The 15,711-nt window shown below is 61.3% G+C and overlaps 2 long non-coding RNA genes across 2 annotated transcripts; both read left to right on the forward strand.

The window, feature by feature from the left end:
• The first annotated feature begins 12,996 nt into the window (after positions 1 to 12,996).
• On the forward strand, positions 12,997 to 14,360 carry LOC136994481 (uncharacterized). The gene is made up of 3 exons (XR_010886558.1): positions 12,997 to 13,066; positions 14,108 to 14,178; positions 14,289 to 14,360. It is a non-coding gene; the product is annotated as an uncharacterized lncRNA (long non-coding RNA).
• A 262-nt stretch (positions 14,361 to 14,622) lies between these two features.
• Positions 14,623 to 15,493, forward strand: LOC136994480 (uncharacterized). The gene is made up of 4 exons (XR_010886557.1): positions 14,623 to 14,711; positions 14,970 to 15,087; positions 15,209 to 15,280; positions 15,442 to 15,493. It is a non-coding gene; the product is annotated as an uncharacterized lncRNA (long non-coding RNA).
• The last annotated feature ends 218 nt before the right edge of the window (positions 15,494 to 15,711 follow it).

The raw sequence follows: 15,711 nt of genomic DNA on the forward strand, positions 1-15,711 counted from the left end.
GTTGCCAGGGGGGCAGAGGGGTGCAGTGGGGGGGCAGTGAGGCCATTGGGGTGCAACGGGGTGCAATGGGGTGCTCTGGGAGGTGGGGGGGTTCCATGCAGGGCAGAGGTAGCAGAAGGGTGCATGGGGTGCAATAGGGGCAGAGGGGTGCCATAGGGGGCTGTGGGTGGCATTTGGGGGCAGTGGGGACAGACATGACCCCCCATGTCCCCATGTCCCCCTGCCCTGTCCCAGCCCCATGTCTCCATTCCCCCCCCCCGGCCCCTGTGTCGTCCCCCCCCCCAGTGTCCCCATTCCTCCCCAGCCCCACAGGAAGCCGGGGGGAGGAGGGGGTGGCTCTGGGGTTTGCGGTGGGACATGGGGACGTAACTGCCAGGAACTGGGGGGCTGGGCTGTCCCTGTCCTCCGTCCCCACAGGCCTCCATGGCCTCCTGAGCCCCCCCCCCCCATGTCCCCATACACTCCCCCCCCTGCCCCAGTGCCCTCAGATCCCCTGTGTCCCCCCCAGGTCTCCCCCGTCCCCCCAGTTCCCCCTAAGCCCCCCCCATCCTCCCAGTTCCCCCGGTGCCCCCAAGTCCCCTTGTTCCCCCAGTTTCCCCAGGTGCCTCCAGCCCCCCAGCTCCTCCTTTCCTCCTCCTTTTCTCCCCCAGGTCCCCAAAGTCCCCCCCCCGGTCCCCCCTTGCCTCCTCCTTGTCCACTCAGGTTCCCCCAAGCCCTCCAAATCCCCTTGTCCCCCCAAGCCCCCCCTGTCCCCTCCAAGCCCCTCTTGTTCCCCCAGGTCCCCTTGTCCCACCCAGTTTCCCCAGTCCTCCCAGTTTTCCCAGGTCACCCCAGGTCCTGCCAGCCCCCCAGCTCCTCCTTTGCCTCCCCCTTATTTCCCCCAGGTCCCTCCTTGCCCCCTCCTTGTCACCCCCTGTCCCCCCAGCTCCTCCCACCTCCCCCAAGTCCCCTTATTCCCCCAGTTTCCCAAGGTGCCTCCAGCCCCCCAGCTCCTCCTTTCCTCCTCCTCATCTTCCCCAGATCCCCCAAGTCCCCCCTGTCCCCTCCAAGCCCCTCTTGTCCCCCCAGGTCCCCTTGTCCCCCTCAGTTTCCCCAGTCCTCCCAGGTTCTCCAGGTCGCCCCAGGTCCCACCAGCCCCCCAGCGCCTCCTTTGCCTCCCCCTTATCTCCCCCAGGTCCCTCCTTGCCCCCTCCTTGTCACACCCTGTCCCCCCAACTCCTCCCACCTCCCCCAAGTCCCCTTATTCCCCCAGTTTCCCCAGGTGCCTCCAGCCCCCCAGCTCCCATCCTACCCCCCTTATCCCCCCCAGGTCCCCAAAGTCCCCCCCAGGTCCCTCCCTTGCCTCCTCCTTGTCCACTCAGGTCACCCCAAGCCCTCCAAATCCTCCTTGTCCCCCCAAGTCCCTCCTGCCCCTCCAAGCCCCTCTTGTCCCCCCAAGTCCTCCCAAACCTCCTCGTCCCTCCCCCCAAACAGATCAGGTCACTGTTGGGGGGAAGCTCGCAGCCCCCGCAGTGGGGGAATGTGATGTGGCCACCCTGCCCGGATGCCTGGGCCCCCCCCACCACAGCCACTGTGGTTTCCGGAGAGGGGGGAGGCCCTTCCTGCCCTCAGCCCCACAGTGTGCCCCCCACCCCCACCCCCCCAGCGGGTACATAAGGCACCCTGGGGCACGGGGACAGCCAGCCATGGCCCCACCACTGTTGGCCCTGCTGCCTGCTGTCACTGGTGGGGACCGGGACAGGGACATGGAGACTTGGGGAGGTGGAGGGAAGGGAAGGGCTGGGGACATGGGGACAAGGGGGGGACGGGAGGGATGGGACAGACAGGGGGGACAGGGGGCCACAGAGGACAGTGGTGGAGGTGTGGAGAGACAGGAGGGATGGGGACATGGGGGGACAGGGGGACACGGAGGACAGGGATGGAGATGTGGAGAGGTGGGAGGGATGGGGATGTGGGGAATGGGGGGGACACAGAGGACAGGGATGGGGACATGGCACAGAAGGGGATGGGAGGGATGGGGACACCAGCAGATGGGGACATGTGGGGATACGGAGGGATGGAGACAAGAGGGAACGGGGACATGGGAGGAAGGAGGGGTGGGGATACCAAGGGACATGGGGGGGACAGGGATGGGGACACGGGGGTACGGGAGAATCTGGGATACCAGAGGGTCGGGGACATGGAGGGGTGGAGACACAGGGTGGTGGGGAGGTGGGAGGTTTGGGGACAGTGCGGGTGCCAGCGGCCCCTGACGCGGTGCCCAGCCCTGCTGCTGGCCGGCATGGGGGCCGAGGGGCTGCACCCCAGGGTCCCGGCCGTGCCCGCGAGGGCCAAGGGGTGCAGCCCGGACACCCCGGAGTGCCAGGTCCCCTCTGCCTCGGGGGATGGCCTGCAGCTCCTGTTTGAGGACCTGGAGATGCTGGAGAGGATGGTGAGCGGGCACGGGGTGCATGGGGGGCACCCTCGGGGGCACTGGGTGGGCATCAAGGAGGTACCCATGGGGGCATGCATGGGGACACCCTTGCAGGCACTGGGTGGGAACTGGCAAGCACTGGGTGGACATCTATGGGACACCCATGGGGACACTGGGATGGCATCAGTAGGGACACCCAGGGGGGCACTGGGTGGGCACCAGTGGGGACTGTGGGTGGGCCCTGGCTGGGCACCGCTGGGGCACCCAGGGGGCAGGCAGGGTGCCCAGCGGGTGCTCACGGTGCCGGGCACGCAGGGGGCTGCTGGACAGGACCCCGCCATACTGCGCTGCATGATCTGCAAGATGGTCCTCAAGAAGCTCAAGAGTCTGGTGCCCAACACGCACAACACGGTAGGGGCTGGGGCATGCGAGGGGCGTGCGAGGGGCATGCAAGGTCCAGGCAGGGGCGTGTGAGGCCCTGCAAGGCTGCGCGAGGCTGTGCAAGGGGATGTCCGGCGTGCAAGGCAGTGCCCACCATGCAAAGCCATGCGAGCTCATGCAAGCCCATGCAAGGCGGCAGCGCCTGACACGGGGCCATGCCAGTGCAGACCCAGGTGACGCAGGCAGCCCGCATGGTGTGCTCCATGCTGCCATGGGTGATATCCAACCTCTGCCACAACCTGGTGAACAGCTACCTGGAGCCCATCGAGGCAGGGCTGGTGCGGGACGAGGGGCCCGCCAGCATCTGTGCCAACCTCCGCTGGTGCCAGCCCTGACCCCAGGTGAGGCCCCCTCCCTCTCCACCCCTCCCACCCCATGGCTGGGGGCCCAGGCGTCCAGGCAGCCCCACCCCGGGTGAAGGGCCCTTGTGCCTGGCCGTGCCCACCGCGAGGGCTCAGCGGCACCAGCAACCGCTTCAAAGCGGCACCCGGGGTGGGGCGGCCGCCCGGGAATGCGCCCGCACCCATGGGTGCTGCAGGCATGGGGACATGGTGCCCCTCCAGGACGGGGACACAGGGTCATGGGGGCTGGTGGGCGCGGGAACAGGGACATGGGGGCACGGGGACATGGTACCCATGGGGGACAGGGACATGGGGATATGGTGCCTGTGGGGGATGGGGACAGGGGGTCATGGGGGGGCACAGGGACATGGGGACATTGTACCCATGGGGGATGGGGCTGGGGGACATGGGAACAGGGACATGGGGATATGGTGCCTGTGGGGGATGGGGACATGGGGTCATGGGGGTCTGGGGGACATGGGGACAGGGACATAGGGACATGGGGATGTGGTGCCTGTGGGGGATGGGGACAGGGGGTCATGGGGGGGCACAGGGACATGGGGACATTGTACCCATGGGGGATGGGGCTGGGGGACATGGGAACAGGGACATGGGGATATGGTGTCCATGGGGAATGGGGACACGGGATCATGGGGGTCTGGGGGACATGGGGACAGGGACATAGGGACATGGGGATGTGGTGCCTGTGGGGGATGGGGACAGGGGGTCATGGGGGGGCACAGGGACATGGGGACAGGGACATGGGAACATTGTACCCATGGGGGATGGGGCTGGGGGACATGTGAACAGGGACATGGGGATATGGTGCCTGTGGAGGATGGGGACATGGGGTCATGGGGGTCTGGGGGACATGGGGACAGGGACATGGGGACATGGGGATATGGTGCCTGTGGGGGATGGGGTCCTGGGGAGCTGGGGGACATGGGAACAGGGACACAGGGCCATGGGGATATAGTGCCTGTGGGGGACGGAGACACGGGATCATAGGGGTCTGGGGGACATGGGGACAGGGACATGGGGACCTGGGGGGCACAGGGACATGGGGGTATGGGGGGGGCACGGGACATAATACCCATGGGGATGGGGACACGGGGGGATGCAGGGACACGGTGCCCAAGGGGATAAGGATATGGGCGGGGGGCGGGGGCGGGGACACGGTGCCCATGGGGACAAAGGCATGGGGGGCACAGGGACATGGTGCCCATGGGGACGAGGACATGGGGGGGGCACAGGGACACGGTGCCCATGGGAACAGGGACACGGGTGGCACAGGGACACGGTGCCACCACTGTCCCCCCAGCTCAGCCTCTCTCTCCTCCCAGGTGCCAGCTGGCTCCGAGGGCACCCAAGGGATCCTGCGTCCCCTCCAGCGCTGTCCCCTGCACCGGCCCCCACGCCGGCCACCCCTTCCCCCAGCTCAATAAATCTTTGGCATTGAAGGAGCCGGATCTTGTGCTTGCCGACGGGGTGGGGGGGACACCAGGCCACCGGGATGGGACACCAAGGGGGACACAGGGACACCGAGGGGCACAGGGGACACTGGGACACCATGGGGCATGGGGACATGGAGGGCATGCGGGACACTGAGGGGCACAGGGGACACCAAGGGGCATGGGGACATAGGGAACATGGGGGACACTGAGGGGCATAGGGGACATGGGGACAGCAAGGGGCATGGGGACATGGGGACACCACGGGACATGGGGGGCACTGAAGGGCCCGGGGACACAGGGGACATGGTGCCCTGGGGCCCCCAAGGGACCCTGGGGGTGGCAGCCCAGGCTGGCGTCCCCGCGGCGCACGTGTCCCTGCGGGCGCTGGCAGGGGCCCAGCCCGCAACGGCCACGTCCCTGCCAGGGCTATAAGAGCCCCCGCGGCCCGGCCCTGCCAGCCACCGCCATGGCCCTGCCACCGTCCCCGCCGCAGGCGCTGCCACTGCTGCTCGCCCTGCTCTGCGCCAGCCCAGGTAGGGACCCCGTGCACCCCGCAGCTGGGTGCACCCCACTGCTGGGAGCACCCCCCCAGACTGGGTGCACCCCCAAGCTGGGTACACACCCCCCCCAGAGCTCAGTGCAAGCCTCAGAGTTGGGTGCCCTCCAGAGCCAGGTGCACCCCTGAGATAGGTGCACCCCATAGATGAATGCACCCCCCCACAGCTGGGTGCAACTCCCCAGAGCTGGGTGCACCCCATAGCTGAATGCCACCCCCCAGAGCCAGGTGCAACCCCCACAGCTGGGTGCACCCCACAGCTGGGTACCTCCACCCAGACCTGGCTGCAGCCCCCCAGACCTGGCTGCATCCTAAAACTGGGTACCTCCCCCCAGAGCTAGGTGCACCCCACAGCTGGCTGCAACCCCCAGAGCTGGCTGCACCCCCCTCCCCAGAGCTCAGTGCAAGACTCAGAGTTGGGTGCCCCCCTCCAGAGCCAGGTGCACCCCTGAGATGGGTGCACCCCATAGATGAATGCACCCCCCCACAGCTGGCTGCAACCACCAGAGTCAGGTGTACCCCACAGATGAATGCACACACACCCCCCACAGCTGCCCCCCCCCAACCAGGATGCACCTTCCAGGGAACCCATGGCGGGGTGGGGGGCAGACACCTGGGTCCCTTCCTAGAGGTGTGTGGGGGGAGCGTGGAGAGGTTGGGGGGGGAGGCTCGGATGCCTGGGCCACCCCCTGCCCTCGGGCACCCTCCCACGCTTCACCCCAACAGGGACGAGGGGCTGCACTCGGCCTTCTTTTGGGGATGACCCCAAACACCCCCTGCCCACCCCCCACCGATGCCCCTGCCTCAGGGACAACCACCCCCAGCCGCACTGGAGCAGGGGCACACACGCTTCCTCAGCCACCTCTCCAACCCTGCCAACGCCCACAGAAATCTCACATCGGCGAGCACACAAGTCACACATTTGCCACTCAAGAGCACAGTTCCACAGAAACGCTTTAGACATCGCAAGTCACAACAACAAGAGCTGCTCTCTCCCACCCGGGAAACTTGATCTGCTCAGGCATCGACACACACGCGGCAACTGCCACTTCCATAAGAGCGAGCAAGATCACTCCGTCCAAAAGGAAACATAACCAAGGAATTCATGGAAGACTACTTCCTATCATCATGGATGGGCCTAGAGCATCCTTTTCGTTCACACGCACGGAGAAAGGACCATCTTCGGGAAGAAGCAGCAGCCTGCAACAAAAGACTGCTTTCAAACACATGCACAGCTGCTACACAGTTAATAGCAACAGCTATTAACTAGTCTCTGCACAGTCATTCTCCTTTCCTCGCTCAGGAATTTAGCTTTAGTCAAGGCAGAAACTCTGAATGCATCACCAGAAATATTTCAAACCGGACTGGGCTGTAAAAAAAGGAAACCGAGCACTGCCACACGGAAAGAGACCAGAAGAGAGAGCTATTCCTATTCCTATTCCTACCCATGACAGAGGAAGCCACCCTGGGTTACGTCTTCATCGAAGACGTCCTTTCCAGAGAAGCTGGTGAAGGAGTGCATGAGAGCCCTTGTGATGCTCTTCTGCTGGGGTGCAGGACTCGGAGAGGATTACGACCTTGTTTTCAAGGGCACCCCACTGTGTGCCCATGCACACTGCAGGTCCCGTGGGGGTGCGAGCAGGGAGGCAGAGCCCTGTGCCCTCCTCTGCTCTGCAGCACCTTCACTTGTGCAATGCCAAGGGCCCTCCAGCTGCACCTCTGCAGCCGGGTCCTTGCCACACCACAAGGTGCCTCTCCCTGCCACTGGGTCACCTGGCATCTCCACAGCCCACACTTGCTGGGGCAGCTTTTACCCTTGTGTCTAGAGGGCTTTTCTATGCGGGCAGTGGGGGTGATTCCTCCTAAGCAAGAAGGAGATCCATCTACTTCCTATCCCTGGCTGGACTTCCCCTCCACGAGCTGCCCCAAGCATGGGGGCGACTGGCTGGGCAGCAGCTCTGCTGCAAAGGCCCTGGCGGCCCAGTGGGCACTACAGGGAGTTGGGCACTCTGAGCCCACGCCATAACCCTCCAGTCACAGGCTCAAGGACAGCACAACGGGCTCTGCAGCCCTTCTGCTCTCGGTCACTGTGCTAGGCAACTTCTGCCCCCTGCAAAGGCTCTGCAAGCAGCGTCTACATAGAAAGGACAAAGGACACCTTTCTTGGGCAATCCATGCAATAGGGAGCTGCAGCTGACATGCACTTATCAAGCAGGTTAGCTGGGTCTTGTTTTGCTTGCAGAGCTGGTGAGGTGGCTGGGGGTCTTTGCTGGCCAGGCAGTGGTCACCTGCATGGGGAAGGCTTGGCCTCTCGCCCTCCTTGACACAGGCTGATTCTCAACACTGCTGACACCTGCAGCCTGTCCTCTCTCCTTCTTCAATGCCATTTCTAACTCTTTCCAGAAGTGGGGACCAGCAAGCGGAGAGAATCATTGGTGAGTGTGTGCGTGTGTTTGTGTGTGCGTTTGTGCCTGAGGCAACCGGGAAACCAGGGGGCCCAGGGCCAGCTACAGGATCGACTGAGTGTCTAAGGCCACTTACTGGAGGGATCCACAGTCCGTGTGTGTGCGCGTGCATGTGTTGGTGTGTGAGTGAGGGGACGTGCTGGGCACAGAGGTCTCGCTTTGGTAGCAGGGGTCTGCAGGGTGCCCTGTCTGGGGGGAGACCACGAGCTGCCCTGTGCCAGGCTCAGCCACTTCCAGCCAACTCTGAAACGGATGACAAGAGCCCATTGCGCACCAAGACTTCAGGCAGTTGGAGGAGCACATGGCACCTCTGCTCAAATGTACTTGAGAAAGGGCAGTAGATGCTGCAGGCAGGAGACACAGGAGGAGGCCCATGGGAGGAGCCACAGCAGACACAAAAGGGGACACGTGAGGAGAAATGTGAAGAGCCATGTTTGGAGAAACAAAAGGCAGCAGAGACACGGAAGGGGACGTTGTCAGGCAAATGGCTGGAGTCGCACTCTTGCACGGAGGTGCTCCATGCTGGAGCTGCTTCTCTTCTGAGGGCACCGCAGCCCGTGGAGGACCCACGCTGCAGCAGGGACACCCCCGAGGGACCGCGGCCTTTGCAGGAACCCACCCTGGGGCAGAGGAGTGACTGCTTGCTGTAATGTGACTATTCGTCTGTGGAAAGGAAGAAACAGAAGAGAACCTATTCTTTGAACAGACCCTTCCAATAGGTCTGCATGCATGAAAAATAACAGGCTTGTCCAAGGAGGGGAATTCACTCTCTTTTTCCACTCTAGCCCTTGAGTCTTTTCACACACTTTCTTGACACCTTGTGCAAGAAGCTGAAAGCCTCCTGGTTTGCCAGCCTTACTCAAGTCAAGGACAACAACCTCCACTGCTCTCCCCGCAGGCACCAAGCTACTCATCTCAACAGAGAAGGCTATCAGGTCGCGTTTAAGCACAGATTCCCCTTTGTCAGGCCATGCTGATTACTCCCAAGCACCTTCCTGCCCTTCATGTCTCTGGAAATAGTATTCAGGATTACTTGCTCCATCCCCTTCCCGGACATCAAGGTGAGGCTCACCGACCCTTCTTTCCCTGCATCCTCCTTCTTGCCCCTCTCAAAGACAAGGGTGGCATTTGCTCTCTTCCACGCCTCGGGCCCCTCTCCCGATCACCACGACCTTTCCAAGGGAATCAAGAGAGGCCTCACAGGGACACTGGCCAGCTGCCTCAGCACTCATGGGTGCATCCCACCAGGGCCCATGGCTTCCGTATGTCCCCTTTGTTCAAGCATTCCCGCACCTCATCCTCCTTCACCAAGGAGAAGCCTTCCTTGCTCCACGTTTCTCCTCTGCTCTCAGGGCTTTGGGATTCCCCAGGGCCGGTTGTACCCATAAAGACGGAGGTGAAGAAGGCATTCAGTACCGCTGACTTTTCTGAGTCCTTTGTCACCAGGGACCCTGGGACCCCGCTGAGCAGCGGGACCGCATTTGCCCTCGCTATCCTCTTGCTGCTTACGGACTTAGAGCAGCCTTTCTTGTTGCCTTTCACGTCCCTTGCCAGATTCAATTCCAGAGGGGCTTTAGCTCTCCTAACCCCATCCCTCCACAAACAGACAGCTTGGTGGAGCAGGAGCCCTTCACAGACCAAGGCACGGACCGGGGGCACCTACTCCTGCCGCCCTCATGGGCTGGGGACTACAGCCAGCAGGCCACGTGCTGCCCGGCACAGTGAGATGCGCCCATTGCGGCTCTGCCCATTTGCGGACATCTCAAGTGCCTCGGTGAAGAATCAGCTCTCTGGCCAGACCCACACTCCCGCTTGCAGATGACACCCTCCAAGGGATCTTTTCCCATGGGAATCCCTTCCCACGACTGCCCTGAAAACTGCTCTTTCCTTTGAGGAGTCTGAAAGTGCCTAAACTTCCTTTCCTTTGCACTCAGGAAAATCAGATGGCCACTGCAGACACCTTTACACCTGGCGCAAGTAGGGATGCCTGGCATCCTTGCTCATATACTCACTGAGACACACGTCCCAAGGGGTTTTCCTTGCACCTCCTCCTTCAACCCGCAATAAGTGCCATCCTTCTGGAGGCAGAAATGGGGAGAAAGGGGTGGGAAAAGAGCCTCCGGCCAGGTGACACTCTGGGAAAGGGAAAAGGGGGCCTTGTGCTCCATGGGGGACTGAGGTGATTCCCACAGACACAACGGCTGTGTGACCTGGGAACAGTGATGGACACATGTCCCACGGAGGTACATCTCCTTGGGGGGGGCAGCAAGCGCGTGCCAGGCTTTGGGGAGACTCTCCCATCAGTTGCATTTTTCTCCTGACTAGGAATTAGAGCCTCATTTTGTGCCTCTGTCTCTCTCCCCCTCGCTTTGTGGATTTGAACTTCTGGCATGGGAACGACCTGGCTGACACCCTCATGCTAGGCACCTCCCTGCAGCCCCAAACACCTCCCGGCACCTCATCCCCAGGGGAAGGGGCTCTGGGTAACCCTGGCATGGCAGACAGGGAGGGCAGGGGGGCTCAGCCAGGGCATGAGAGTGAGTTTGTGCCTGCTATTGCAGCCGCTTTTCAAATGCTTGCAGGCAGATTTGATAAGAGGTAGCGATGTGTGCAGCCCAGCTGGAAACACGGAGGAAGGCTGAGATGCACACACAGATGGGAAATGACCCCGTGCAGTCGCTTGGACAAATACCACCAAGAATGGATGGGCTTTCCCCTCTCCCACAAAGCCCCTCCTTCCTCTCCCTGCAGCACCCAGGGCAAAGAGGGTTTTTCTCAGGCAGCCTTCGCTGGAGGGAGACCAGCAGCCTCTGCAGTCTGTGCTCGCGGATCACACACTCCTTTATTCACAGGCTGGTGCGGGGCACTGGGAGTAAGATTGCAAGATGGGGCACGGGTGCCTGAGGAGGAAAGGACTGCTCCGGTGTTTGGCTCTATCTTTTCCAGACAGAGGGTCATCTCTCCTGCAAGGAAGGACCAAGAGAGCTGGGACTCTTCAGCCTGGAGATGAGAAGGCTGAGGGGGGATCTTATCAATGTGTTTAAATATCTGAAGGGAGGGTGTCAAGAGGATGGGGCCAGGCTCTTTTCAGTGCTGCCCAGTGCCTGGACAAGAGGCAACGGGCACAAAGCGGATTACAAGAAGTTGCATCTGAATCAAAGAAAAACTTTTCTTCCTGTGAGCTGACGGAGCACTGGATCAGGCTGCCCAGAGAGGTTGTGGAGTCTCCATCCTTGGAGACATTCAAAAGCCGTCTGGACAGGGGGGCCGGGGGGGAAAAGCAGGGGGCCCAGGGGGCACCGCCGGGCAAACTCACGGCTCTGTGGGGCACAGAGCTGCGAAAACGGAGGCCCCTGGGACACCCAGAGCCAAACGGAGGTGCCCAGGGCACGCCAAAAAGAGGACGGAGCACCCAGGAGGGCACGAAAACACACGTGTGCACATGGCAGGCACTAAAGGGCAGCTGTAGGGCCCCAGGGAGACCCAAAAAACAAGCGCAGAGCTCGGGGGGGGGGGCGCCGAAACCAAACCGAGGGGCCTGGAGGGACGCCAGAGGCGCAACGGCAGCCGTGACCGTTGGGAGGGGGGGAGAGCACAAAATGGCGGCTTTGGGGGCGGGGCCGGGACCCTCGGAGGCGGGTCCTGGGGAGGGGGAGAACCGCCCCATCCCGCTCACCAGGGGGCACCGGCGTCCTGCCTCTGCGCAGCCCCGATTGGAGGGGCCGTGGGGGAGCCGTGATTGGCTGTGAGGAGGGCCCGTGGGGGAGCCGTGCGGTGATTGGCCAGCAGGCGGGGCTGTGGGGGCCAGGCCGAGACGCTGGCAGGCAGCGGCGTGGGGCAGCGGGGCTGGCGAGCTGCTGGCGGCGCCTCGTGCCCCGGCAGCGCGGGGACCCCCGTGCCGGCCCCGGCCCTGTAGGGCCCACTGCAGGGCCTCATCTGCCCGGTGCCCGGGCACAGCGGGGCCAGGATATGGGGCCGAGGGGAGCCCGCAGCGCTGGGCTGCTGACGGGCAAGGCTGACGGGGCACGAGGGCCGCGACGCAGCTGCTCCATGGGGCCTGCGCTGGGCAGGAGCCATGGGGCGAGGGCCTGGCATGGCCGGGGACGGAGCCTGCCCTTACGGGAAGGGAGAGGAGTTTGGGTGCCTGTGGCCCGTCTGTCGGTGTCGTAGCGCACGGGGAGCACGAGAGCGGGGGCAAGATCGTGCCGAAGGTCGGCTGCGGGGCTGCCCTGCGCCGGACAGGAGCTGTGCCAGGGGAGAGAGGAGGGCAGGAGGTGCCCCGTGGGGCTGGTGCAGAGGGCGCGCAGGCCTGGGCCCCACGGCAGACGCAGCTGTCCATCCTGTCTTTTTTTAGTTCCTGTGTGCTGAAAGTTGCCTTCGCCTGCCAGGAGGCCAACCTGTGCTCCCTGGGCTCTTGGGATCCAAAGTATGCCCATATTTACCGTGAGAATTGTTTCTCAGCTGGAGGTCCTGCCATTGACCTCCATCCACCCTCTGGGGCACTTGCGTCCCTGCAAAGAGCAGTCCTTGCAGGTGGCAGAAGGGCCACGATGGCAAGGAAAATGACCCTCGTTGCCTTTTCACTGGATGGAGAAGGGCTTGGGTCCCTGCTCCTCAGGCCAGCCGTGCATGTGGCTGAGATCTTTCTCCTCCTTCCCGTAGCACAGGAGCTGCTCTCGTGGATCAGACCGAAACGCCACTGAGCCAGTGCCCTGTCTTCAGTAGTGATCACTCTGAGGGAACGTGTGTAAGAAACAAGGAAAGCAGAGGATGATTCCTTTTTTTTCCCCTTTAACAGCCTTTCCTTATTTCCATTAACTTCACCATTATGGGAGCTGTGTGGTGAAAGTGTGTCTGTACCATCGTGTTGCCCATTTCTTTAACCCCTTGAACGCATGTGTTCGTTTGCAACCCCAAACACTCAGATGACCAGTGTGACGGCTGTGTGGAAGGACTTGAATGCAGATGCCGGCACTGATCGTTGCTGAATTTGCGAAGAGCCTCCTGGGGCAGTGGGCAGTGGGCAGTGGGGTGGGGGCAGCACCCTAAAGCAGCCAGTGCAGCTGCCCTCGCCGCTGTAGGGCCCAAGCCAACAAGGTCTGTGGGGTGGTGGGAGGGTCCCTGCAGCCCCTCTGTGACACGCTCTGTGACACAGCCTGAGGTCACTGTGGGACATCCCGCCCCACAGCGACACCTCCCCGCTGCCCAGGGTGTCCCCTCCCCACACCTCACTGCAGGGCGGAGGAGGAGGAGCAGAGTGGAGAGTGAGGAAGGAGAAGTTTCCGAGCTGAAACTACTGGCACCGCCATGCAGTTCCCGTTTGTGAAGCTGCCAGCGCTCTGCGTGCTCAGCCGTGATGGTCATGTGCGTCCTGGGGGGATCCGTGTGCTTCCAACGTGAGTATGTTTGCTTGTGTAGCCCATGGCTGAGCAAGCGAGCAGCTTCTCAGCTCCGGCTTGGTAGCGCTGAGCTTGCCTGCTCGAGAGCTTATTCAAGAGCACCTCCTTCAAAGGGAGGGCTCCCAGCTATCTCCATGCTTGCTCTTGCTTCTTTCGGACTCGGAGAGTCCTCCCCTGGATTATCATGAAAGAGTGACTGGCTTTTACACTCCCGACGTAGATTTGACCTAGAGAGGAATGTGGGCAGCCTTCCCCATCAAGTTTCACCTCCTCATTCCCTTTCTTTGGCAAGAGATGGCACAAAAATATGTAAAGACTGGACAGTTTCTCCATTTTCCTGTGTGTTGTCTTGTGCTGCTGTCCAGTGGTGGATCAAAGACCTGACCTATGCAAGTCCTGTTTGGGACATGTCCCTTTCTTTTGGAAGACTGGGGAACGAGAGGTCTCCTAAATGGCTTCTTCTGGGAGCAAGGGGGAGAGGTGGAGGAGGAGGGATTGCTTTGCCCAGTGGGAGGCAGTGTGTAGTGGGGCTCTGCAGAGCTCTGTGCTGGGACAAGCACTGCTGAGCAGGTCCACTGGGGACCCTGGGGACAGAGCTGCCTCTTTAAAAATGCAACCGCCTGAATCTGGGAGGGTGCGCAAGGGAACTGGAGGGCAAGATGTGAAGTCACATGGATCCGGGCAAGCTGGAGCAGAAGAGATTGCTCTGCTCCTCATGGGCACTGTGAAGGCGAGAAATACGAGAGTCAGAAATGGCAGCCAGGAGGACTTGTGTTAGAATACACTTCCTCAGAGGAAGGAGAGCAGGCACTGGGACCAGCCCCTGGAAACTGCTCGGCCCCTCAAGGCACGAGCTCTTGGCTGTGTCACGTACTTGCCTACTGTAGTCCTCCCCGGTGCTGAAGAGTCTGCATCTTCTGCTTTGGAAAATGAGAAACCTTGCAGCAACTCTCAACTCTCTCTGAGCCTGGATGTGCCGTGCAAGCTGCAAAGGGAGTGTGGAGCCCTTTCTCCCAGCTGCTGTCTCCTTGTTTCTAGGTTTGAGATTAAGCCAGTGCCTGGGAAGAAAGGCAGAGACCCTGCCCCTGAGGGATCCCGGGAGAGAGAAGGTAAAGGACCGTGCGGCTCCAAAGCCAGGACCGACCAGGTCTGCACATCCTCTTGCCTGAGTGAACACGAGGATGCTGTTCTGACGAGGTTTCTTCTTGCACGGTCTCAGCGAGTCCTCCTGAGCAGCAGCAGCACCATCGAAAGAGGCGTTCTCCAGGCCAATTAAAAGAGGCCAAGGTGGAAAAAGGGCAGCAAGGCAGGAGAAAGAAGCCTATGGACAAGTGAGGCTCTTGGGGAAGTGGAGGAGGGCAATGGGATGGTCTTGTCCATGTGGGAGTGAGGGATTTCTCTTGGACGCTGTCAGTATGAGCTCAGAAAGGCTATTAACTCATGCCGCGAGGGCTGCTGTTTTCTGCCTGGACTGCAAGGGCACAGCAGGGTTTTGTGAGACTTGGTTGTCAGCTTCATTTTCTCTTTCCTCTTCTTTCCAGGGAAGGTTTTGATCATCTGTTATCTGCCATGAGGTCATATCTGCAGCCTGCCAAAGAAGAGGAGTTGGGAGAAGAGCAGGCTAAGGAGAGAGAGCAAAAAGGTAAAGTAAGAGATGAATGCTGACACAGGCTTGCAGGCTTCCTTAGTGCCGCAGGATAACAGCCAAAGTTATAATGTGATGCCTGGATAGGAAATTGCCCTCCTGTGGCTCTCTTTGCCACCAGCAATCAGCCTTGAAGGGCTCACTATGGAAGAAGAATTCCTCGGGACAGCCCAGTGCTCCACCTTGCAGTTCATCTGCTGATGGACACTTCCCCACTGCCCTCTTCTGAAGAGGTTTCTCCTGTCATGCTTGCAGGGAGTCCTGCTGAGAAGCGCCTCCTTCCTCGAAGAAGGCTTTCCCCCGAGAAATTACCCAAGGTTTAAACAGATGATGGCATTGGTCAGCAAGCCCTGGGAAGCGAGCCTCCAGAGAGGTGAGACGTGTGGAGAATTGGACGGGGGCACTGGTGTGCTCTGGTCCTTGTGGGAGGGAGATGTTTGCATCGGACACGTTGCCTCTCTCTCTCTCTCTCTCTCTCTCTCTGTCCCAAGAAGAGAGGGCCTAGCCCTGGGCATCGTCAGCTTTGCCAGGGACTGTTGTGCCCCATCGGAGTGCCAAAGCTCCAGGTATCTCTTTCTCTGCGGATGCCAACGCAGCTGGCCAAACACACCCAGTTCTGCTGCAGAAGCACCTTCTGCTGCAGAGGCAGGTGCCCAGCTGGTGAGCACAGGCTGCAGAGCAAACTCATGCTGTGCTGATCCAGCCCCTGCCTGCTCTGTATTTGTAGTGTGCTACCAGCAATTGAGGGGAGCTCCTCGAAGGAAGGCAAGAGCAAAACAACTCGTGAGGGCAGGCGCAAAGCGGAAATCCCTGTTTGCAAAGGCCATCGCAGAGTAGGACAGGTACGTACGTGATCAGGCCCAATGTCACGATTCAGTCCTACTGAGTTGTGGAAAAGTGCAGCTCTGTGGGTGCTGATTCGCCCAGGATGCCTTGCTAGATGTTCACCTGCACATTCGGTGGCATCTTCTGCAGAAGGCACAAGCCACTCTCTAGT

This window comes from Apteryx mantelli, chromosome 29 (genome assembly GCF_036417845.1).
Source record: "Apteryx mantelli isolate bAptMan1 chromosome 29, bAptMan1.hap1, whole genome shotgun sequence".
In the NCBI taxonomy this organism is placed as follows: domain Eukaryota; kingdom Metazoa; phylum Chordata; class Aves; order Apterygiformes; family Apterygidae; genus Apteryx; species Apteryx mantelli.